Source organism: Protopterus annectens, chromosome 1.part1, assembly GCF_019279795.1.
Source record: "Protopterus annectens isolate FY-2018-M chromosome 1.part1, PAN1.0, whole genome shotgun sequence".
Taxonomy (NCBI): domain Eukaryota; kingdom Metazoa; phylum Chordata; order Ceratodontiformes; family Protopteridae; genus Protopterus; species Protopterus annectens.
The window spans coordinates 447,397,571-447,422,237 of record NC_056726.1 but is presented as its reverse complement, the minus strand read 5'-3'; the positions used below and the strand labels follow the sequence as shown (position 1 = coordinate 447,422,237).

The 24,667-nt window shown below is 41.0% G+C and overlaps 1 protein-coding gene across 1 annotated transcript in view; it reads right to left on the bottom strand.

Moving 5' to 3' along the window:
* The window catches only part of LYST (lysosomal trafficking regulator), a 3,825,950-nt gene that overhangs the window by 351,984 nt on the left and 3,449,299 nt on the right, over positions 1–24,667 (bottom strand). The window lies entirely within an intron of this gene.

Here is a 24,667-nt window from a genome sequence, read left to right as displayed (position 1 = left end):
CCTCCCCCCAAATGAGCAAATGACTATCCCAACAGAGTGCAGCCTCCCTGACATCATAGATGCACAGGTGAGAGCTGCCCTCTCCAAAGCAAAAAACACAGCATCAATGGGACCGGACGATGTCCCGGGCTGCGTTTTACATGAGCTCCAAGAAGAACTGAACCCTCACTTAAAATCACTGTTCAGTCTCGGCTTTACAACAGGATATGTACCCAAAGAATGGCATACTGCAACAGTGGTCCCACTCCATAAAGGTGGTGCCACAACTGACCCCGGAAACTATCGCCCTATAAGCCTAACTAGCCTGGTCTGCAAAGCTATGGAGCGTATCATCATGGAACTCATAAACAAAGACATTGGGAACCTCTAAACACTGGATCCTACCCAATTCGGCTTTGTTAAGGGCAGATCTTGCCTCTTGAACCTGGTCAATTTCTTTGAAACAGTCACCAAGGCCATAGATGAAGGGAAGGTAGTCCACACAGCCTACCTTGACTATGCAAAAGCCTTCGACACAATACCCCACTCGGGCATCATAAATAAGCTCACCAGCTTAAATATCAACCCCTATGTCACAAGAAGGGTTGCAAACTGGCTTAGGGATAGAACCCACATGGTCAGAATTGCAGGTGCCATGTCAGACTCTAAACCAGTTACCCACAAGGCTCAGTCCTGGGACCTCTCTTGTTCTGTATATATTTCTCTGAGGTACAGGATAACACAGGAGGACTATGGCTGACAAAGTTTGCAGATGACTGCAAACTGGGGGCCATAATCGACTCGCCGGCTGACACAAGCATCCTCCAAAAAGGTCTCACAGAGACGGATAACTGGTGCCAGAGCCATGGCCTAAAGCTAAATGCCAAAAAGTGCATAGTCATCCCCTTTGGGAAAAACAAAATGCCCACAAATTACCACACAGGTGGTAATCCATTAAGTATTGAAGAAGTAATTAGGGATTTCGGGACCCAAGTAGACTGCAATCTCTCCTTTGACAATCACATTGCCAAAGTGGTTAGAAAGACATTCTATATAGCCCACCTTAGCACGAAGGGGTTCACATCTAGATCAAGAGAGGTCATTGTGCCCCTGTACTCATCACTCATCAGGCCCATAATTGAATACAATTCCCCATTTGGGATGTACCTTACCCAACACCTGCTACAACTAGAAAGACCCCAAAAGTACCTCACCAAGAGGATCAAGCGACTCAAACAGATACCCTACGCAGTTAGGCTAAAGAAACTCCAGCTCTACTCAGTTGCTTACCGCCTACTCAGAGGTGATCTGTCCATGAAGTATAAAGCCATGTCCAACCCAGAATTAATGGACACGCTCCACCTCAAGAAATCCAAATCCATGAGAACTACACGCTCCAGTGACTTAAACCTCAGCACAGAAATAAATAGAACATGCTGGAGGGACAGATTCATATACCAGAGGCTCCCCTCACTCTGGAACAAAATCCCAATCCATGTCAGACAGAGCCCCTCAATGACCCTCTTCAAGAAGAATCTTGACGTTTGGATGGGAGATCGTAAATTTACCCCTGGGATCTCTTCTGTGTCACTGCTAGACAGAGGCACGGTAAACTAACCTTAAATGGGCTATCTTCTGTGACCTACTATACAGAGGCACAGTCAACTAATCTAAGAAGGGTGGCGAAAGCCAAACACACTCTGGCTAGGCTTGTAAATGCCCTAGGGCAGATAGCCTAGTATCAACCTATGAACCTATGAACCACATCACTAATTAACGGTCTCAGACAACTATAATTCGAAAATATGTCTAATTTCTTCCATTGCTGCCAAAAATTCTCATTCCTTTGAAACAACTCTAGATATTCCAACCAAACTGCTTTCAACAGTATTTCCTTTAACCAATAGGGTGAGTGCTGCTAAACTGGAAAACAATTCTATAAACCTACTGCATAACATTGTAGTTTTTGTAACACCTAATGTAAAATAATTGTATTCAATAATTTCACTGAAGGGCTAGATGCTTTTAAGAAAATGGTTAGAAAAGAAAACTGACATTCAAGTTAATATTAATCTTGCTACAATGTAGATGGAAGGTATTCTAGAAAACAATTCCTTTTTATTTGACAATGAATATTTTAAACAGAAAATGGGAGCAACTATGGGGAAGTGATGGCCATGAGCTATGCAAATTTGGTAATGGCAGACTGGGAAGAGAGAGTCATTTTGAATTCTGATTATTCTAGGTGTACAAAAAGATGTTACTGATGATACCTTTATTATTTTGGTGGGTGAAAAGAGATGGTCGAGTTTAAATACCATTTAGACAATCTGCAACATTTTAATGTTTAAATATGAAGTACAAAAATTATGTGCATTTTTGTACATTGAGGTATGCAGACATGAAAAGGTTATGTAATAGAATTTATAAAGAGAATGTTGGTGCTAACAATTCTGTGCGTGTTTCAACAATGCCTCCTTTATTTGGCTGAAGAAAAATACTGTTAAAAGCAGTTTGGTAATAACATCTAGGCTTATTTACTTACTCCACGGAAGCGTGGTGGCACAGCAGGTAATGTTCCTTGCCACACAGCAAAAGATTCACTGGTTTGATTCTCAACTGGGGTGCCTTCTGTGCAGAGTCTGCCATGTCTTCTCTGTGTTTTTGTGGGTTTTCTCCAGGTGTTCCAGTTTCCTGTCACATTCCAAAGACATGCAGTAGGTGGATTGGACACTCTAAATTGGCTATAAGTGTGACTGTGCATTTGTATGTGTGGTAAGGAAGAACGACGATGGCAAGGCCAGCAATCGGGCAGTGTAAACATTAGCTCTAGATGATTGCCACTATTAAAGTGACACCCCAACCCCATGTGCAAAAAAAAAAAAAAAAAAAGTGTGTGTGTGTGGGTGTGGATATATCTAGGCTTACTTCAGAGGAAACAGAATGTCTGACAACAGTAGAAGGAATTACATAAATGCTTTAAATCACAATTATTTCAGACAATTAATGATATGATTGAAGTTGTAAAAGAGGACAGGAATAAACTATATGCAGCTATTACTGCTAACAATGTAAGAGGCTCCAATATGGAAAAAAAAAATGCTTTAAAATAATTAAGGAAGGGATATAGGTCTATGAACATTAGTATAATTAAACAAACTGTTAACAACTGGAAGATTCTTAAAGCAAATATGGTTGTTTGCTGCAGTGTGAGGGTGTGGGGGGAATTCCCTTTTTTTCCTTATAAAAAACAGCAACTTGAAATTGGACTTTAAAAGTAAAGTTAAACTTCAAACAGGTTAGAAATAAAACAGTTCCTACCCTTGTAGGACATAAAATTATTGCAAATATATATCGGGGTGTGTGTGTTTTTTTCTTTGAGGGTTTTTAATAAAACAAAAAGTTTTGCAAAATGTGACACAGGCTCAAATGTATATGACAAGAAACAACTCTATAAAAGTTTAACCTGTCAAACACAGTATGCATGTAACACAAAAGCTGGAACTAGATACTTAACAAAAAGGTGTTATACATAAAAGGCGGGCATAATACCAGCTTTCTGGTATAAAAAAATTACAGTTATAAAAGATTTTTGCTTGGAAGTGTTTACATAGATAATGTTATACCCCAAGTAGACTCCAGAGAATTTTTCCTCAGGTAGACAGCAAATGTTGGAGGTGTGATGGGGAAGAAAGAGATACTTGGGAACACATTTTCTGGGAGTGTGGTGGGATGGTGGACTTTATGGATTCCCTACAGGATGCACTGTCAGAGATGCTGGGTGGGCGGATTGGTGTGATGAGGGAGATGATTCTTCTGAGCTATGATACATAATCGGAATTACCTAGACATGGTAAGGCCTTGCTGTGTGTAATAATGGTGGCTACCAAAAAACAGTTGCTAGAAAATGGAAATCAAAATCTAAACCAACTATATTAGAAGTAGTGAATATAGTAACAGAGCTAAAACAACTGGAATTGAGATCTTTAGAAAAGTGTAGGAGCAAACTACATAGGAAGAAATGGGAATTGTAGGAACAATACATACAGGGGAAGAATGAGGTTTAAAAAAAGGCAGAACTTAAATGAGCTATGTAATGTTTGACTGAAAATGATTAGGTAGATTATAAGTGATGTATAATGTTTGCAACTGGGAGTATGTCAGTATGGTCTGTGTTGTAAAATGCTTGCAGCTAGGACTGTGTCGGTGTGGTTTGTTTTCATTTATATAAATGTATGATACTTCATGTTGTATGTAATAGTTTACTAAAGATGTTTCTTTTTTAAAAACAAAAAACTATTGCAAATATATGGTGATTAGTCTTAGATTATAATAAACAATATGAATAAATATTTAGGGACAGATAGAGACTACAACTGAAATACCAAGAGTCATTTTTAGCTACTTGTGGTGCATGCTCTAGATTTTACATTGGGAAAACTGATAGGAAGCTGAAGTTACATTTGAGAGACCACGTATATGCCATAAAAATAATGACAAGTATAGTGCATTGTTTAGGCATAATAAAATGTAAGGAATGGAAATGATCCATATTTTTTACTTTGTAGAATGCAGTGAAGAATGAATGAATTGTTGATCTAGAAACCAAACTAGGTAGGTTTGAAATTAAATGGCAAATGATGGTGGGGGCATATCTGCCTCTAGGCTTAAATGAATTGCTAACTGTTAAACCAGAATTAAAATGTAGATGTTTAGGATGATGTGTATTACAGACTTTCTAACCATAATACTAATAGTAATTGAATTAAATATTTTAATATTTATATTTTGACACATTTTTAAACAGATTTTAACAATTAAAAATAGTCATAATGCAGGGACTTTTGGTCATGTGATTGTAGTCAATATATTTTAGAAAAATGTATCAGTTTTCAAAATAATCTGATAAAGGCTACTTTAGGTGTGTGAATGAAAGCACTAAAGTAATAAATGATGTTTGACTGTGTGATTATACACTCACACATACATATCTCTCTCTCACTATATATATATATATATATATATATATATATATATATATATATATATATATACATACATACATACATATACACACACACACACACACACACACACACACACACATACATGTACACAAACACACATATATAAAAAATATATATATATATATATATACACACACACACACACACACGAGAGAAATGGTAAGAGACGAGGGATGAAAAACATTATGCTGGAAAAATGGAGGAATATATGGAGAAGGTAAGCAGTGAAGGTACAAAAACACGTCTGCAACAGGCCAAAGAGGGGCTGGATATTCACCCAATATAACAGGTAGAAATCTGATACACACAGACAAAAACAAAGCAGAAAAATGGCTGAAGATTAGATGACGTATGGGCAGGGTGCCAGTTGCCAAGTAGCCCAGAGGGATGCTACTGGGATGCAGAGGGTGGAGGTTCCAAGTCTGGATGGCTGGAGGCATAGGTCCTCAGAACACTGATGGGCGAATGGCATTGGCAAGTTTCTCCAGCAAATCAAACATCTGCTGTGCAAAGGGGGTTGACGTATGGCACCTGACCAGCCACCACTAGCCCCAGCTCAGGCTGAGTCAGGACAGGTGATTGGGGCAGGCTACCTGCAACTGGGGGGCTAAAACCACCCCATCAAAGAGGCACTTTCACCATGCTCCCTAAACTCATCAATGCTTTGCCAGAAAAACACAACTTTTATGAGGAACTGACCAAAAATATGAAGCACAAATCTGAACATTCTGTGAATTTTCAAACATATGAGGGGTATGACAGCAGAACCAGGTGTTTTGTAATCTAAACACAAACTCCACTATGTTTCTTATTTGTGTATGAGTAGTACTACACCAGTATTTGGCAATACATTATGGGTTCTATACTGGTGTCATCACCCAGGGCTCCAGGGGATATTCTACACCACCTGCAACACAGCAAAGATGTACAGGAAGTGAGTGAAACAGGTATACATACTGTCTGTGGATGTAAACATATGGGTGGCACCAGTGTGCCTGCACTTACATAATAAACAGTCCTGTGGAATTTTCCTGTTCTGCAAGTGACTATACATATGACTTGTATGAAATGTGTAGAAATCATGAGTACTACTAGGGTGATGTGCACACACATTACTTATGATATCCTGTGTGCTGCACACTAGCTAGCAGCTGATGGGATGGCAGCCGTTCTTGTTGATGTACTACAGTCCATGGACACCAGGTGGATTTTTATTGCCACAGGTATACAATCTATGGCTCCCAGTAATACAGGACAATGGGCAATGTCACAGAAGCTACGTACAGTGGTGTCTCTCTTTCTCTCTCCCCTGCTATACTGAGGAAAGAGATGTCCTTATCCACAGCTGTGAGATATTTATTGCAGAACATCACAAGCAGTTTATAGGTTCACAGGTTTATAGGTAGGTACTAGGCTATTGGCCCTAGGGCCTATATAAGCCTAGCCAAAAAGGTACCCTAGCTTTCGCCACCCAAGAAAATTATTTTCCTGTGTCCCTGTCGAGCACAGCCACAGAAGTGATCCTCGGGGTGAATTTCCTATTTCCTATCCAGTCACCAAGATTTCTCTTGAGTGCTAATGAGAAACTCTGTTTGACATACATAGGTAGTCTGTTCCAGAGTATGGGAAGTATCTGGGACAGGAATCTATCCCTCCAGCATGTTCTCTTTATTGTGGTGACAAGGTTTAGGTCCCTACAGCGTGTCGCTCGGAGGGATTGGGATTTCTTTAAGTGGAGCATGTCCAACAGTCTACATGCTATTGCCTGTGATACACCCATTGTGTCTCCTCTTGTCTGTCTCTAGAAGATCCCTCTAACTAGAATGCCAATAGCTATACATGTTTTGGTATCTGCTGGAAGGCGAAGGCCTCACATTTCTCCAAATCCAATTTGTGGGGTATAATGGTCAACAAACTTCCCTATAATATCTAACTCAATGCAATCATAGTCCCGGAGTTGCTAGACTATCACCTGAAAATTTTTTTTGCTGGTAATGTTTTTTCACACCACTTGCGGCAGTGCTGCTTTACTACAACCACTGCTGCCCCAAGCACTTTCGTCAGATGCAGCACATAAAATGTTGTCATGATTTTCATGTTTATAATCAGATGCAACTGCTTGCACAACTTCACACCTGATGACTATTAATTGCTACCTGCTTTTAGAAATCCTTGTGTCTCTCTAATTATGTACTTATTAGGCTGTGCTTCATTTGTATATCATTATACGCATGGTCGTATATCCCCTCTTTCAGTGCCTTTCAGGTCAATGCCCTACAGCACTACCAGATGACTGCATTATTTTTATGACTTCAGTCCTCAACGATTAGCCAGTGATTTGCCAGAACAACACAAATTTACGAGAAATACAGCAAAATATGAGGCAAAAATCTGGACATTCTGCGAAAATCTGTACAGCTGAGAGGTATGCTATGCTTGTTGTCAATACTGCAGTACTAAGCCCTGAGAAAATTCTTAAAGCTTCTTTACTGAGGAGGTTAAACGGCTCTGTCCTGGGACAGTAGGCTGTGCAGGACAGCTGAGGCAATACCTGTCCCAACCATAGCCATGGCCGTGAGGCTGTAGTCTTTGGTAAACGTCTGTATAGAGGACCAGGTGGCTGCTTCTAAGACAGTTTAGGAAAGCAGTAGTCATGACTTTGGCTCTAGTGGAATGGGCTCCAATTTTGTCACAAGGTTGTTTGCCATATTGTTAATAACAGAAGGGCATCCAGTTAGCAAACCATTCAGGGAAGGTTTGTTTGCCTACTGGCTTCCCTATTTTTCTAGCTGCAAATGCTAATATAAAATGCTCAGATCTGCCTGGAAAATGTGTTCTGGGAGGAAAATAGAAGTTATGTTCTTACCATAACGTTCCATGTTAGTTGTCTTCTTCTCGCCTTCTTCTTGCTGGATGGGTTAAGCTTCGAGAGTTGGTTCCACCCGAGGCTCCCCTTATATCCCACAATGCTAGGCGAGAGTTACCTCAGATCTCGTTTGTAAGCTAACCCCAGCTTATAATAGTAACAGAATAACTCTAACCAGAGTCCACCTCTAACAACAGGAAGAAAGAAGGGTGACCTACATCCTGAACCAGGAAATATGCATAACATATGCCTAAGAAAGAGGTGGTAGAAAGAGAGGTCACAATCACAACTCCTCTAGGTCTGTCCAGGCCAGGGGAAGGAGGGTGAAGAAGACAACTAACATGGAACGTTATGGTAAGAACATAACTTCTATATGTTAAGTTGTCTATCTCATTCTTGCTGGATGGGAAGCACCTTGTCCCGGGTGGCCTAACGGAACAGACTCCTGAGAACAGTGGAACCAAAGTTAGCTCTATGCCTAGAAGCTAAGTCCAACTTATAATGAGAAATGAAAGTGTGAGGAGTAGCCCAAGTAGCCGCTGCACAAATGGTGTCAATAGGCAGTCTGTCTTGGAAGGCTAAGGAAGTAGCCAAAGCTCTGGTGGAATGGGCCTTAGGTTTATTAGGCAGTTTTTGGTGTCTAATTTCATATACAAGGGAAATCAAAGATGTTAGCCATCTGGATAATGATACCTTTGAAACTGAAAGTCCCTTCCGCATAGGAGACAAACAGCTGATCAGATTTTCTGAATTGTTTTGTTCTATCCAAGTAGTACCTCAATTGACGATGAACATCCAGGCAGTGTAATTTTTGTTCAGACCTATTGGAATATTCTGGAAAAAAGACAGGGAGGTCAATGCTTTGATTTAGATTTGACGTCGAGACCACCTTAGGCAAAAAGGACGGGTTAGTTCGTAGGATACTCTGTCCTTATGAAACAATAGATAAGGAGGTCGACAGCTGAGTGCTTGAAGCTCTGAAACTCTTCTAGCTGAAGTAATAGCTACCAGAAAAGAGTCTTCCATGATAGCAATTTTAAAGAACAGGAGACTGCAGGTTCGAAAGGGGGAAGAATCAAAGAAGCAAGAACTAAATTTAGGTCCCAAGGAGAAGGAGGATTTCTTATAGGAGGTCTGAGAAGAAAAACTCCTTTCAAAAAGGCTTTGCAAAGCTTGTGGGACATTAAGGCAGACTCAGAAATACCCACATGAAAGTTAGAGATAGCTGCCAATTGAACTTTAAGAGTAGAGGGAGATGAACCTGCATGGAAGAGTTCAGCTAGAAAATCAAGGACTAATTGGATGGAAGCAGTGAAAGGATCTATGTCCTTTCCTTGAGCCCAATATGTGAAGCGTTTCCACTTACTCAAATAAATCTTCTGAGTGGAAGATTTATGGGAAGCTATCAAAATATCTCGAACAGAGTGAGATAATTGAGGAAGCCTGGCTAAGGTTGGAACTGGAGGAACCAAGCAGTGAGGTTCAGAGAGGGGAGGGAGCGATGAAACTGACCCGACTGATGGATCAAAAGATATGGAACTAGGTCCAGATTCCACGGTCGCTCCAAAAGAAATCGATGTAGAAAGGGGAACCACACCTGTCGAGGCCAATAAGAAGCAATGAGGATCAATGAGGCCTTCTGAGCGATAGCTTTCTGTATCACTTGAGAGATTAGTGGGAAGGGAGGAAATGCATACAGAAGTCCCCGGGGCCAAACTTGGACTAGAGCGTCTCTGCTGGGTTGGCCTGGTAAAGGGAATAGAGTGAAATATTCTCTGCACTTGCTGTTTTGGGGAGTAGCAAAAAGATCGCAGCAAGGCTGACCCCACTTGAGGAAGATTTCTCTCACAACAGAGTCTTTCAGAGACCACTCGTGAGGCATGAGGATAGCTCTGCTCAACTTGTCCGCAATTTGATTGGACTTCCCGGGATGTGCGTTGCTATCAGAAACCGCTGAGAAGAAATCGCCCATTGCCACAGTCTGAGTGCTTCTCGACACAGGGTATGACCTGGTTCCGCCTTGTTTGTTGATGTACCACACTACAGACATATTGTCTGTCTGGATTGCAATCGTTCCCAAGGGAAGAGAGTCTTGAAGGGCTTGCAACGCTAAAAGCACTGCTCTCATCTCCAGAACATTTATGTGCAAGTGGCACTCGTTTGGTTGCCATGTGCCCTGGACCGTCCTGCCCTGATAATGCCCCCCCCACCCGATCAGGGAGGCATCCGTTGTCAGAGTAGTAACCGGAGGGGGAGGAACAAAGGGTCTTCCCAACAAGAGCTGAGGGGAAGACATCCACCACATGAGATGATTTTTGCACGCCATGTGATCATAATGGTGTGAGACATTGGAAGTTCCTGGTATGACCATTGAGTAAAGAGCATCCATTGAAGGATCCGCATGTGGAAACTGGCTAATGGAAGCAGAGGTATGGCCGCCATAATTCCCAACACTTTCAGAACTAACCTGGCTTTGATTCTGTTGTTGTTGAAAAGGAGTGAGACCAGTTTGTGAATGTCTGTTATTCTCTGATGTGTTAGTCTCGCAGACATGTCTACTGTGTCTAGATTTGCACCTATGAAAGTAATAGCACGACAAGGCGACAAAACAGACTTTTCGCAATTTATTGAAATGCCTAACTTTTGACAAATGCGAAAAGTGTAATCCCTGGCCATCAGAAGGAGATGCTTGGTGGGAGCTGTGAGGAGCCAGTCATCCAAATATGGAAACACCTGGAATCCTTGTCGTCTCAGGTGAGAAGCTACCACTGCCATGCATTTGGTAAACACCCGGGGGGCAGTGGTGAGACCACAGGGCAGGGCCCTGAACTGAAAATGACTGGTTCCCAGCCTGAAGCGGAGGAATCTTCTGGAGCGTCTGTTCATTTTTATATGATAGTACGCATCCTGAAGGTCTATAGAGCACATCCAGTTTCCTTTGCCCAAAAGGGGAAGAATGGATTGCAGCGTGACCATCCGAAATCTTGTTTTCTTGACTGATCTGTTCAAGATACTGAGATCCAAAATTGGTCTCCAGTCCCCTGTTTTCTTTGGAACTAAAAAGAACCTTGAGTAGATTCCGGATCCTTGCTGGTCTGCTGGAACTGGCTGAATTGCTCTTTTTGCAAGCAGTTTAGAAATTTCCAAAACCGCTAGATCCCTTTGAGCGGGTGGAACATCTGGAAGGGATTTTTGATTGGTTTGGAATGCTAAGAAAGGGGATAGAATAGCCTTCGAAATGACGGACTGTACCCATTTGTCTTGAGTCAGGGATAGCCAGGCTTCTGGGTACAGTGACAATCTTCCCCCGACTGCCTCCGAAGGTGGGCAGTCGGGCAACACCTCAGGGATGCTGAAAGGGCTTGTCAGAGAAGGCTTCCCGATTGCCCTGGTTCTGCGGACCCACCCTGCCCCTAGGGCGGCGTCTACCATTGTTATTCCCGCCTCTGCCTCTGGCGGGAAACGACTCTGTCGTCAGGCGAAGTCCCTTGAGATTGTTTACGGAACCACATCTTTCCACCTTTCTGGCCTTTGGGGTAAGGCCTAGAAGGAGTAGAAAAACGGACTCCGACGGCAGAAAGGGTCTTGCCATCAGTTTCGCACCTAGTCAAGGTTTCTTTCACTTGAGGACCAAAGAGAGATGATCCATCAAACGGGAGTTAGTGAAAGACGCCTTGAAAGGGGTCCAAAATTGCATAGCCGCATCCAGGCATGCCTACGTAAGGCCACACCTGTCCCTGCGGCTCTACTCGCTCCATCAGCCGCGTAAGAAAGAAGGCATGGAGGAGTTGGTTATGGAGTTAAGGGTAGCCAGCTGCGTGTTCATCTTATCTTGAAAACCCGCAGCTGTAGGGTCCTTTAACATTTCACTCGCTTCCTTGATCAAGTCCCTTTGAAGACGAGTAAAATGGCATAGGTAGTTCAGCGAACGCATGGTAAATGTCGCTGACGAGAACATCCGCTTCCGTACCTGTCCATGGACCTAGATTCCTTGTTAGGTGGATGGACAGGTACTGAAGGATCAGCTAGCTCCTTCTTAGTGGCAGCAGCTACCACCATAGCATCCACAGAAACTCCTTTTGTTAAGAACTGTTTGTCTGCTGGTGCCGTTATGAACTTGGAGGGTCTCCTGGGAGTGGGGTCCACTGAATCAGGAGCCGCCCATGCCTTCTTAGCAACCACCTGCATGAGGGGGTCAAAGGGGGGGACACCCAGGAGGTGGAAGGGCGAGAGCCAAACGCCTCAAGATACACAGATTCATCCTCCGAAGGGTTGAGGGCTGGCCAATTTCCTCTCTGCTTCAGGATCTCTAGAATGTCTGCAAATGAGACATCTTCAGAAGGGGAACGGGGGGAACCCTCAGAATCATCTAAATCTTTGTCCGACGTGATGGACTCAGGTGAGTCAATGTGTTTCCTCTTACACTTCCTCTTCCGAGGGGGCTCTTCTGCCAAATCAGGAGAGGCCTCGAAGAGGATGAAATCCCCACATGGGGTTCCTGAGGAGCTGGCTCTCTGCGGTCCGGGATGAGGGAGTGAGTCGACTTGACCTGAGGCACCGAGGGAGGGGCGGACGGAGCCGACTGTGGAGTAGAGCCAGGCTCTAACACACTCCGCATGACCTCGAATGCACCCCTGTCAGGCAAAGCCAGAGGTCCCCGCTCCGAGAAGCTAAGAACCTCCCTCGGCACCGACAGTGATGGCTCGAGGTCGATGTCGGAGCCGAACTTACCAGCGCCAAGCACCGAGAGGGAGGGGGTCGGACAAGGGTCCGATGCCACTCACCCCTCGGAGCCGACGAGGGAAGTCCGGCGCCGAGATTCTTCCAAGGAAGAAATCGGAGCCGACGACGGAGCCGAAGACAATTGTATCGGCTCCGACACTAACACAGTCTCGGTTCCGACGCGACCCGGCTCCGAGCTCAAGAGAGTCGAAGGAGGAATATATTGATGGACCGGGGCAGGCATCGACTGATGAGTCGGGCTCTGAAGCATCTGGGCCAGTGCCTCGGACTTAAGAAGTCGACTCACTACCCTCTGAAGGTCATGATCCGACAGCCTCTATGACCTAGAGGAGTGAGATCTTTGGCTCCGTTCAGACAGCAGGGGAGATCCTGGAGCCGAATGAACGGAGCCAAGGGATGGTGACCTGGACCTCTTCCTAGTTGTCGGCTCCGAAGGTCTGGTTGGAGCCGACACGGAATTTAATACCTCGGCTCCAGCCGAGCCGAGGGAACCACAGAAACTGTGGACTGAGACTCATCGGCTCCAGCCGGAGCCGATGTAGACAGAGGTTTAGAAACCTTAGGTCTCGGCTCAGTTGTCGGAGCCAAGACCTAGATGCCTTAGAGGGCTTCCCTGTAGATACAGAAAGGGAATCCTCTGGCTTGAGTAAGCCCCTTAAAATCAACTTATTTTTTCTTTCCTGCAGGACCCTGGGGCTGAAGCCATGGCACACAGCACAGGAGTCCTGCAGGTGCAAAGGTCCCAGACAGTAGACACAAGAAGTGTGAGCGTCTGTCAGAGACATTTTCTGACAGCACGCATCACACTTCTTGAATCCGGAGACCTTTGCTTCTTTAGACATATCTAAAGGTGTAATCACACACACAGTCACAACACACTAATTACACCCTGTCTAGTTTAAAAAATAACAAACCACTAACTAGGTTTTTAAATAAGAAAATAACACACACACTCCACTAGGGAAAGAAAAAAGGGCTGTAGGCCCAAGGGAAGAACTTAAAGTTCTTGAGGGAAAAAAACAGGAATTTTTTAGAAAGGGGATAAGAATTTCTCTAAACTAAGGGAAATAAGTAAAAATATTAAAATTAAAGGGGTTTTAATAGACTAACTACACAAGAAAAGTCACTTACCAAGAACCGGTAGAAAACCAACACCTCGATAGCTGTAGCGGCAAACGAGATCTGAGGTAACTCTCGCCTAGCATTGTGGGATATAAGGGGAGCCTCGAGCCGGTGGAACAAACTCTCGAGCTTTTACAGTGGCCGAGTCGGAGCCGAGGTCGGCTCCGAACCCATCCAGCAAGAATGAAGGCGAGATAGACAACTTAACATATAATGTTTTCTGAAAGCATTCAAATGTTTTCTCATTCTGAGAAAGGAATAAAGATAAAAAAAAAAACAGACAGCACTTAGTAGAAGAACAGGCTGCACCATGCATTTTAGCATAGATAACCTTCTTTCTTCTTGACTTGGTTTCCCTCCTGAACATTCAGAGGTGCCTTCTATGATCTGCATCTCACTGTTCTAACAACAGATTGATACTAATCCAAAAAGGTACTGACCAAGGTTCCAGATGATTTAATCAGTTAGATGTGATGTTAAAATATTCTCTGGTAAATGATTTTTATGCAAAGAAAAATTAACTATAATGGAGGCTAAATTACATGACTGAATAATGAACTAGGATGATGAAGAATTACTGTAGTACTAGTCAACAATGAAACCTGCAGATCTGGTGGAGGACAGCAAACATAGTGATGAAGGTGATGTCAATGTTTTACATTTTGGCAACAGGAGGTCAGGCAGGAGAACTTTACTACTTTACAACATGAGCACATCCCTATGATAGGAGACATTTGAGAAGTAAGATTTATCAATTTCCGAATTGCTGGTTATTCCTGTTTTATCTCCATCTCCCAAATCCAGTCTCTGCTTCTTTCCAATGTACTCTCAGTCCTTCGAGTCAACTCGTGTGCTTTTTTCTGTCTCTCAAGCTTTTTCTGTTAAAGCAATGGAAAAGATTTCACTGGCACAGTTTCTCTGTGGTCTTTATTACCAGAAGAACAAGAAGCAGAATTTTCTTCTGTTTCACAGCCACTCTTTGTTGGATAAACTTTTGTATTTCCTTCTTAGCATGTTCTGCATCAAAAAATGATTTTGTCCCTCCAGGAAAGAATATTCTGAAGATAGCTGGATACAGTAATTTGAATCTCACACCTGCTTCTCCACATTCCCTGATCAGTGGAATAAATTTATTCCCCTTCTGCCTGGTGTACAGTGAGTAATCATTTTCCACAAACACTCTGTCTCCCACTTTAGTACTTTATCCTTCTGCCACAGTTTTGCCAGAGTCAACTCCCTCTGCTGGTAGGATTGCATCTTTACTATTAAAGGTCTAGGTTGCTTTCTCATGGGCATGTTTGGAGCATACACACAATGTGCTCTTTCAAGTAACAACTCCTGCTGTGGAACACCAGTCAAGTTGCCTATGTGTGCTTTCAAAAAATTAATACAGTCTGTTTCTTTCAGCTTCTCTGGTACAGAAGAAAATTCAGGTTTTCAGTGCATGGTCTGTCTTCTAATTCTATTATTTCTTTAAACACCTCTTCTTGAGCAGTCTCATATTCAATCAGCCTTTTCTTCATTTTGACCTCCAATGTTTGCAGCTTTATCACCTCATCTGAATATCTGTTTAAAGCTTCTTCCATTTTATCCAGCCTTTTGTTATTTGAGCTGATATGCTTTACCAGTGTTTCATTTATTTTAATCAGCTCTGAGTATATCTGACTTATTTTTTTTTCTAGGTTACTGGAAGTCATTTCTTGCACCAAAGCTGGATCTTGCACTGCTTTTTGATGAACAGCTACAAAATTCTTCCCAGTCAGTTTTTTACACAACTTTTGTGGTTGATTTTCTTTCAGGTTCTCTGAATTTCTTTTTTTACTGGCATCCAGGCAATGCACTTATTGGCCAGTTACTGAAACTTACCTCCCAAATAAAGAGTTCACTGTCTCTCTCTTCTGAGTTTCTGTTTTCACATTGGGAGAGCTGAAATTAAACTGGTGTTCAATGTACAGCCATCCTAGAAGTCTGATTAAAGGCAGCAATCAATACATCCTCCCTCCAGGGCTGGTAGTATAGGAGGGATGTGAGAGGAATGAGGTATGTCCATTTGAAGCATATCACAGTATCTCCTCAGTTTACAAACATCTAATTGTTCTAATAAAAATACTTTATTCATTCTGGCTATGGTCTGAATAAAATAAAATTCCCCCACAGCAGAATAAGAATTAATATCTTCCTCACTATCAGAGAGCTGGACTTGGGAATCTGTCAGAGAAGCTGCCCTATCTCTATCAAAATCAGAATCATTAGACCCTTTTCATCAGGAATTACTTTACAGGGGATGCCCACCTGCAATTACTTCTGCATACCAGGATTCATTGCCTGTAATGTCTGCTATGCCAAGATAAAAAAAATCATCTTTCTTTATAAAACTACTTCAGAAGCATAATCTTCTTAATAGGAGTTTCTGTGGAAGAAGGCCTACTCAGAAGGGAAACATCTGCCCTGCCTAATGGTCTCTTGCCCAGATTACCAGAAGAAGCTTCGCACAGAGTGTTTCTCAGACCTAGAGAAGATGGTTCTCCCATGCCATATCTTTCACTAGAACAGTCGAAAAGGACGTGGCTGAATCCTGATCCATGATGGCTGAAAGGACTACAACAGAAAAATCCAGAGATATGAGTGAGTGGTCTGAGAAACAACCATTGGGCGCTGCATGTTCACCTTCTGTCAGACATTGCATAGATTGGTAAGGACTGCTTGTTATCTGATTTTTTTTTCTTTCTAGGTACAATAAGAAAAGAGCCAGCAGGACCATTGTAAATATCCATGCTGTAGCCCAGGAAGAGGAGCCAAAAGCAATACATTTTGTCGGACCGAGTCAGTAAAAACACACAAAAATTTATTACTGTAGGGATGACCAGGAACGTGTGCATTTATATATATATATATATATATATATATATATATATATATATATATATGTATATACATGTGTGTATGTGTGTGTGTGTATATATATATATATATATATATATATATATATATATATATATATATGGGAACACTACTAAATCTGGAACGTTTGAAATATTGAATTTCAAAAGCTCGAGACCATGCAGCCGAAACCCCACATTACCGAAAGACAAGAAGCACGAATTTCAAAATCCCGATGTTAAGGGATTTTGAGTTAGCGCTTCTGGTGTTGCGGTTCAGATAAGGATGTGTGTGTAAGTGTGTGTGAGGGGCTTTAGTGTGTGTAAGTGTGTGTTGTGTGTGTATGTGTGTGTGTGTGTGTGTGTGTGTGTGAGGGGCTGTAATGTGTGGGTGTGAGTTTGCCTTGTGTGTATGTTTGTGTGATCTCGGAGTTAGAATATTAAAGTAGGGGGGGTGTGGGGAGCACAGCCCTCACATAGGGGGTGCAGGGGGGCGAAGCTTATCTTTAGTGTAGGGTGGTTTGTTTGGTTATGGGGGGAGGCTGTGTGTATGTTTGTGTGTGTGCTGTATGTATGTAGTACTTTCGGGATTTTGAATTTCGCAGTTTTAACATTTCGGTAATGTGGGGTTTCGGGCTTATAGTCTCGGTATTTTGGGCTTTGGGATTGTGTCATTTCAGGATTCAGTAGTGAATCCATAGATATATATATATATATATATATATATATATATATATATATATATATATATATATCAGTGTAGTGTTTATGCTCACTTACACTCACAACCTTTCTCAGTCTGCTCATAAGAAAAAAAGCACAAGCAGTACACAAATTTCCTTATTAGTACCCCTTTCAAACACTTAAACACAATGACAGAAAAACAATATGGCAGGTAGGTTGTCATGAAGTGAGCATAAGCACTACACTAACATATATACGTTCCTACTCATCCCTACAGTAATACATCTTTGTCAAAAAATTAAAGTTTAAAAAAAAAGTATATAATTTCTAACAAAAATAGCCCCAATTAGTTCAACAGACACTAATAACTAAAAGATTGGTCCCTGGGAAGAAGCTTCTAATGTTGATAAAAAAATATCAGGTTTCTTAAAGGGAAAATATCGCTTTTAGTCAGAAAATTAAATATTGTTGTGTCTTTCGGCTTTTCCCGGTTAGGGGTCGCCACCGCGGAACTCCAGTTTGGCAGTGGATTTTTACGGTGCCGAGTTGCCAGCCCGACACCCAACCTTCAAAGAAGGCATGCCCATTCACGCTTGCACCTACCTGCATGTCTTTAATGTCACTCGACCGCGGGGAGACAGGCAAACTCCATACACAAGGTGCTGTGAGGCGATAATGCTAACCGCTGCACCACCGCTCTTATCAACAGACTGATATTAATACAAAAAGGTACTGACTTAGGTTCTAGATGACTTCACTTATTTTTTGATGCAATATTAAATTATACTCTAGTAAAGAATTTTTAGTCAAAGGAGAAATGAACTAAACTGGAGGTTAGAATACATGACTGAATACTGAACTAGGGTGATGAAGAATTACTGAAGCACTATTTAACAATGAAACCTGCAGACCCGGTGGAGAACAGTAAACACAGTGATGAAGGTGATGCTAATGTTTTATACTTTGGCAACAGAGAGGCCAGAGCGGAGAACTTTAGTACTTTACAAAATTATCACATGGTCCTATGATAAGAGACATTTGAGCAATAATTCCATTCCGTTCAGCAATTTTATGACACCCTCTTGATAATTCACCTTCACTGGGCTTCACAGCTTTATCCTTTTCATCCTAGTTTTTTTTCTAATGTCCAGATATTCTTATTTTAACATGAGTTAGAAAAAAAAATAGTTATAAACAGAGACTTTTGCCCCCTGCTGGAAATCACTCAATGGCCCTACTATCTTCACCCATTTGGCCTATTCATTCCATCAGGGATAACAGCCATGAAACTCCTGAGTCAGGCAAAAATCCTAAAATCCTTTTGTTCCTGCCATGGACCCTGATCAGCAATTTGTTTCCCCACTGGCACAGTCAGGTGGTAGGGAGCGAATCACCTTCACACCCTTCCCATGCATGGACAAAGAATATTACCTTACTACGATGAGTCAAATGTTAAATGATGCAAACACCTATATGCCCCTTCTGAAACAACAGGCTGATGTTCTGATTAATAAGGTTGAGTTCTATGTTTTTGATTTGCATATGACTGGCCTGATTTCTCTAGACTTATATAATTATTTTTCAACTGAGCATCTAGCTATACCTGTTTTATATGAGCTACCTAAGGTGCACAAGAATTTCAATGACCACCCCCCCATGCGACCAACTGTCTCTAGCAGAGGATAGGTGACAGAGGTATTATCTATTTTTGTGGAAAAATCCTTGTGTCCTATTTTAGATGGTGTACCCAATGTCCTTAAAGATGCAAAAACATTTTTTGCATGACTTTTATGCTTGGTACAAAGAACTTGAGAATATTAAGCAACTAATTCTGGTTACCATTGACAATAATTCACTTTTTACTGTCATTCCTAATGTTGTTGACAATGAATATGTTGCAGCCTTTTTGTTCAGGAACAATGACTTTTCTACATACAAAGTGACTTTGATATGTATGCTTCTTGAACTAGTCCTAGAGAATAATGTGTTTATCTTTGAATATGCTTTATATCTATAGTGTGTCAGGGTGGCAATAGGTACAGCATGTGCAAATTTGGTCTTAGCCCAATGGGAATATGAATTTATTTATTCAAATAATCCATTTCTGGACAACATCAGCTACTACAGATGTTTTGTGGATGACATCTTTTTGGTATGGAAAGGTACATCTGATACTATTTCATCTTTTGTTGATTATTTACACAGCACAACTACCTTTCTAAGATTTACTTATCACTTCTTGAGTGAATCAATTGATTTTTTAGATGTTACTGTATCCAAGGACGTACATGGCAAAATACAGACTAAGATTTTTAGGAAGTCTTGCAGAAAGAACAACATTTTGCATAAATCCAGCATGCACCCCAGACATGTCACTCGCAATGTGCTGAAGGGTCAGTTACTCAGAACATTGAGGCTTCACAATATGGATAGTAGTGCAAGTACTAACACAGATGTATGAATGGTCTTGGCAAGAGGCTACTCTTGTAAGGAAGTAGATAAAGCAGTATCTGAAGTATGTTTCCTAAGTTTAACTACTGCACAACCCTATTTTAAGGAATATAATGGAGTAGCACATAATAGGTCAGATAGACAAACAGTCGCCCCTCGAGTTGTACTTACATACTCAAGCAACGTTGGAGTGATTTATGAGATTTTAAAAAAATAACTGGCCAGAACATCTGTGTTATAAATATATCAAATGCAACAGTTTTCCTTTGTCGGATCGTACTTTTCCATGTCGATCTTGTCAGCCATGCAAAGATATTTTGACTACAAGCTCTATTGCACATCTCTCTTTGTGCTATCAAATCCAGTTTGTCTTTATGTTGACTGCAGGAGTTTGAATGCGATTTATTATGCAAAATGTCAAGGATGCAGCAGTTTTTATGTAGGAAAAACAAACTGGATGCTGAAAGACAGAATACTTGAACATGCTGGGGACATTCGCAACAAAAAAACATACAAATGCTTTAGCCAAACATGCATTTGATTCTGGCTCTGTTCATTGTTTTAAATTTACTGTTTTAAAGTGCATTGAACATACCATTAGAGGAGGGGTATCAGAAACATTACTGAAAGTGCTGAACTTAGGTGGATTATTTTATTAAAAGCAGATTCGCCCCCTGGTTTGAATAATAATGCTTCTATCAAACCAGTTTTACAAGTACGTGGTTTAAGACATTGATTTTTTAGTTTTTTAGAATGGTCTTATGAATGATTTTGCCCTACCACTTCCTGAGTAGCCATGCAACCTGATTTTATTTTTCCTGATTGGGTAACTTGTACTTTTAACAGTGTTACAGTTTGTATGGACTATTATGGTCTGAAGAAGAGGCTTCCAGCCGTGAAAGCGCTTACCTTTTACTTTTTATTTTTTTTATTGTTTTTCTGTTAAAGTTTTATGTGCATCACTCATGGCAATCGAGCTAGTTTTTAGCTGTCACTTAGCAGTCCACAAGCAAAACATGAAATGGGCATCAACAATGGGCTATCCCTCATTTCAGAAAGCATGTAAACCAGCAGAACAATCCCCACCCACTTAAAGGAAGGCACCAGAGACCGACTTCTCCAGTCTCTACCAGGAAATTGTACACTGTGTGTCTTCCCCAAGTACACACAAAACCCTCCCTTAACAGAGCCGAGTGGGCTCCACCCCTGTATTCCTCTCTCTCTCCTGCCAGTTCCATTAGCCACTCAAACAGCTAATTAAACTCAGGTCACCTGGGTCATAGGGCTTTAACCCTCTGCAATAAACATGGAAATGCATGATGAAAAGACTGGCAACTGCCTATCACAATCACAAATTCATTTTTATTTAAAGACTGAATAAAGATCTCTTCAGATAATAAAATGAAAATGACTGCAAGCCCTATGTGAATATTACCCAGATACTGATGCAAGATGTGAAGCACTTGAACAGGAGACAAGTATAAAGCTGGTTTTCAGCAACACTTGCTATATGTCACTGCTTCATACACTTAAGAAATTTCTTCTGAAATGTTAGCATGGAACTAGCTAAAGCATCATATAAAGTACTAACAGGGATGAATGCAAGGGAAGTGGGATATAACCAAAATGTTATGATTTACTGTTACAGTAACCCTCTCCAAAGAAGATATCTATATAGATATATATCTATATATATATATATCTATATATATATATATATATATATATATATATGTATATATACACACACACATGCATATCTATATATATATATATATATATATATATATATATATATATATATATATATATACACACATATCTATATGTATCTATATATATATATTAGATATAGATATATATATATATATATAAAATTATCAATACAGACACACTATATATATATATATATATATATATATATATATATATATATATATATATATATATATATTTATAGTTTAAAAGAATACAAGAGTGTTCCTTATGCTCTCTGCAATGGATGGTTACTCTGCAGCATGCCCTTGCAAGACAGCTGATGTGCATCCTGCTCTACTCCTAGGGTAGACATCCCTTTTATCATCATCTTCTTTTGGCTGTTCCCATTAGGGGTCCCCACAGTGGATCACCTGTTTCCATTTCTTCATGTCCTCTGCATCTTGCTCTGTCACACCAACCACCTGCATGTCCTCTCTCACCACATCCATAAACCTTACCTTAGGTCTTTTTCTTTTCCTGTTACCTGGTAGCTTCATCCTTAGCATCTTTTTCCCAATATACTCAGCATCCCTCCTCAGCACATGTCCAAACCAATGTAATCTTGCCTCTCTGGCTTTGTTTCCAAACCTTCCAACCTGGGCTGACCCTCTAATATACTTATTCTAATCCTGTCCACCCTTGTCACACCCAGTGCAAATCTTAACATCTTTAACTTTGTCACATCCAGCTCAAACTCCTACCTTTTTGTCAATGCCACTGTCTCCAACCCATATAACATTGCTGGTCTCACTACCCTCTTGTAGACCTTCCCTTTCATTCTTACAGGTACTAGTCTGTCACAAATCACTCCTGACACTCTTCTCCACCCACTCCACCCTGCCTGCACTCTCTTCTTCACCTCTCTTCCACACTCACCGTTACTCTGAACTATTGACCCCCCCCAAGTATTTAAACTCATCCACCTTCACCACCTCTACTCCTTGCATCCTCACCATTCCTCTATCTTCCCTCTCATTCACACACATATGATTTTGTCTTAGTCCTGCTGACCTTCATTCCTCTTCTCTCTAGAGCATATCTCCATCTCTCCAGGGTCTGCTCGACCTGTTCCCTACTCTCACTACAGATCACAATGTCAACTGCAAACATCATAGTCCACTGGGACTCCTGTCTGATCTTGTCTGACAACCTTTCCACCACCATTGCAAATAAGACATCCCTTTTATAATATTTTCAAAAAGTGTGGACACATGAGTATGAAGCAGTCTGACAGTCTCTGACTAGCTACAGTCCTGAAAACACTACAGCAGATCTAGCAGAGGCCCTAACTTTCCCAGGCAATGTTCTGCTGTATTTCTGACAGACTCATACACTCCTGAAGATACTGCTGATCTGGCAGAGTGGGTCATAACCTCCTCACACAATGTTTTAATGTACATACCTTAAAAGAAAACAACACAATTAATTAAAGACTTAGAAAGGGTATCTTCAGTTACTCTCTCTCTGCTTCACAAAAGCCAGTTTTGTCCTTTCAAAATAGTACCTCATAGCTTAGTGCACATCTATGCGGTACACAAACCAGTTCCCTTTTTTATTGCTTGGGACAGAAAACATGATCTTGACAGACTGCTACAATGCTAATTCAGATACCATTTCAGACATAAAGGAGAGATTTGTTTTTAATGTTCACATTTCTTATAGAAGACTGTACAAGACTCTTTCTACAATAAGGCCTGTAGTTCAGAAATTCTTCTAACTGATGTTACTGTAAATGGAAAGAGAGTATTCTAGCACAGAAATTTTGAGTCAAAAGAAATGACAGAATTAAAATGAGGTAAAGTCACTGTAGCAGCCAAGAGCTTAAGATCCGACAATCTGCACTACTGATCACCAATTTATATGGGAGAGGCAACTGGCCTTACCAGCATACAACATGGATGAATTGTTTCCATGACTATGAAGAACACTCGCTACACCCAAAATAAGCCTCACAGTGAACAGCATCATATCAGAATTATAATCACTGGTTTCCAAAGATTTAACCACCTGCCTCTCAGTGCAATACCTTCTAGTACTATTTCAACAAAGAACTGAATGCTGGCAAGATATGAACACAAGCACATGCATACAAGTGAGTGCATTCACTACACACATTTCCAAGCAGAAGGCTAATGATACCTTTCTAGGGTCAGTGTTCCTTTTCCTGCTTTTATGACTAGCTAGACATACCCGGCATAGCAAGAATTGATGTCCATCTTAAAATAAGCAAACCATAATACATTTAATTGGAAACTATGGCTACAACTGTCACTTTTCAAAGGGAAGATACCAACAGTTAAGAATTCATCAGATTTAGTGATTCCCCTTGTAGCAATAAATAAACCACTGGCCACAAGATTTTAAACAAAATATAAAACTTCTTTAGTTGAAATAAACTGAAGCAATGAGCTTTGAAAGACAAATAAGCAAACAACTACATATTTGCACAATGAAGAACAAAATAAAAGGTTTAAATAGAAAGGCCACAATTGAAAAAAAAGCTGTCATCTATGTGGTCTTACTACTAATACAACTGGAGATTTACTGAAAACTCTCTCTCTCTGATATTTAAGTTCAGAAGTCTGTACCAGGCTATTGACCAATGGGACTTTTTTTAAGCCTAGCCATGCATCCCAAATCTCTGACAAGTTCTTGTACCTTGGTAAATTTAAAGGGCTTGGAAGATAAAACATTTACAAACAGGAGCCTGGGAAATTAACAATTTACAGGCTGTCTGTGTCCATTAGAGACACAGGTGCCAAAGTAGTGGTGAATTTCCAGTTCACCATCCAATTATCCAAGCTACATTTAAGTGGGAAAGGGAGAACTCTGCTTTAGATGGATAGAAGTCTATTTCCATAGAAGGGGTAGAGTCTGAGATACATACCTGTCTCCCTGGCTGGTCGTATTTATATCAAAGGCAAAGTTTAAGTATTCAGAACAGATAATTCTGGCGTTATTTGTTTTGTGGATATGTAGGAGATCCATCGGCCCAATGACATCTTGTATGCCAGGCATAAATCTCTCCTCAACAGTCTGTAGGAAGCATACAGGGATCGGGCTTTGAGGTGGTCTGCGTAGGACATGTTATGTTCTGTATTCATTTATCTTTTGATCTGTGGGCATTCCAGTTGTTTGATGCACCTGGTTAGGTACAT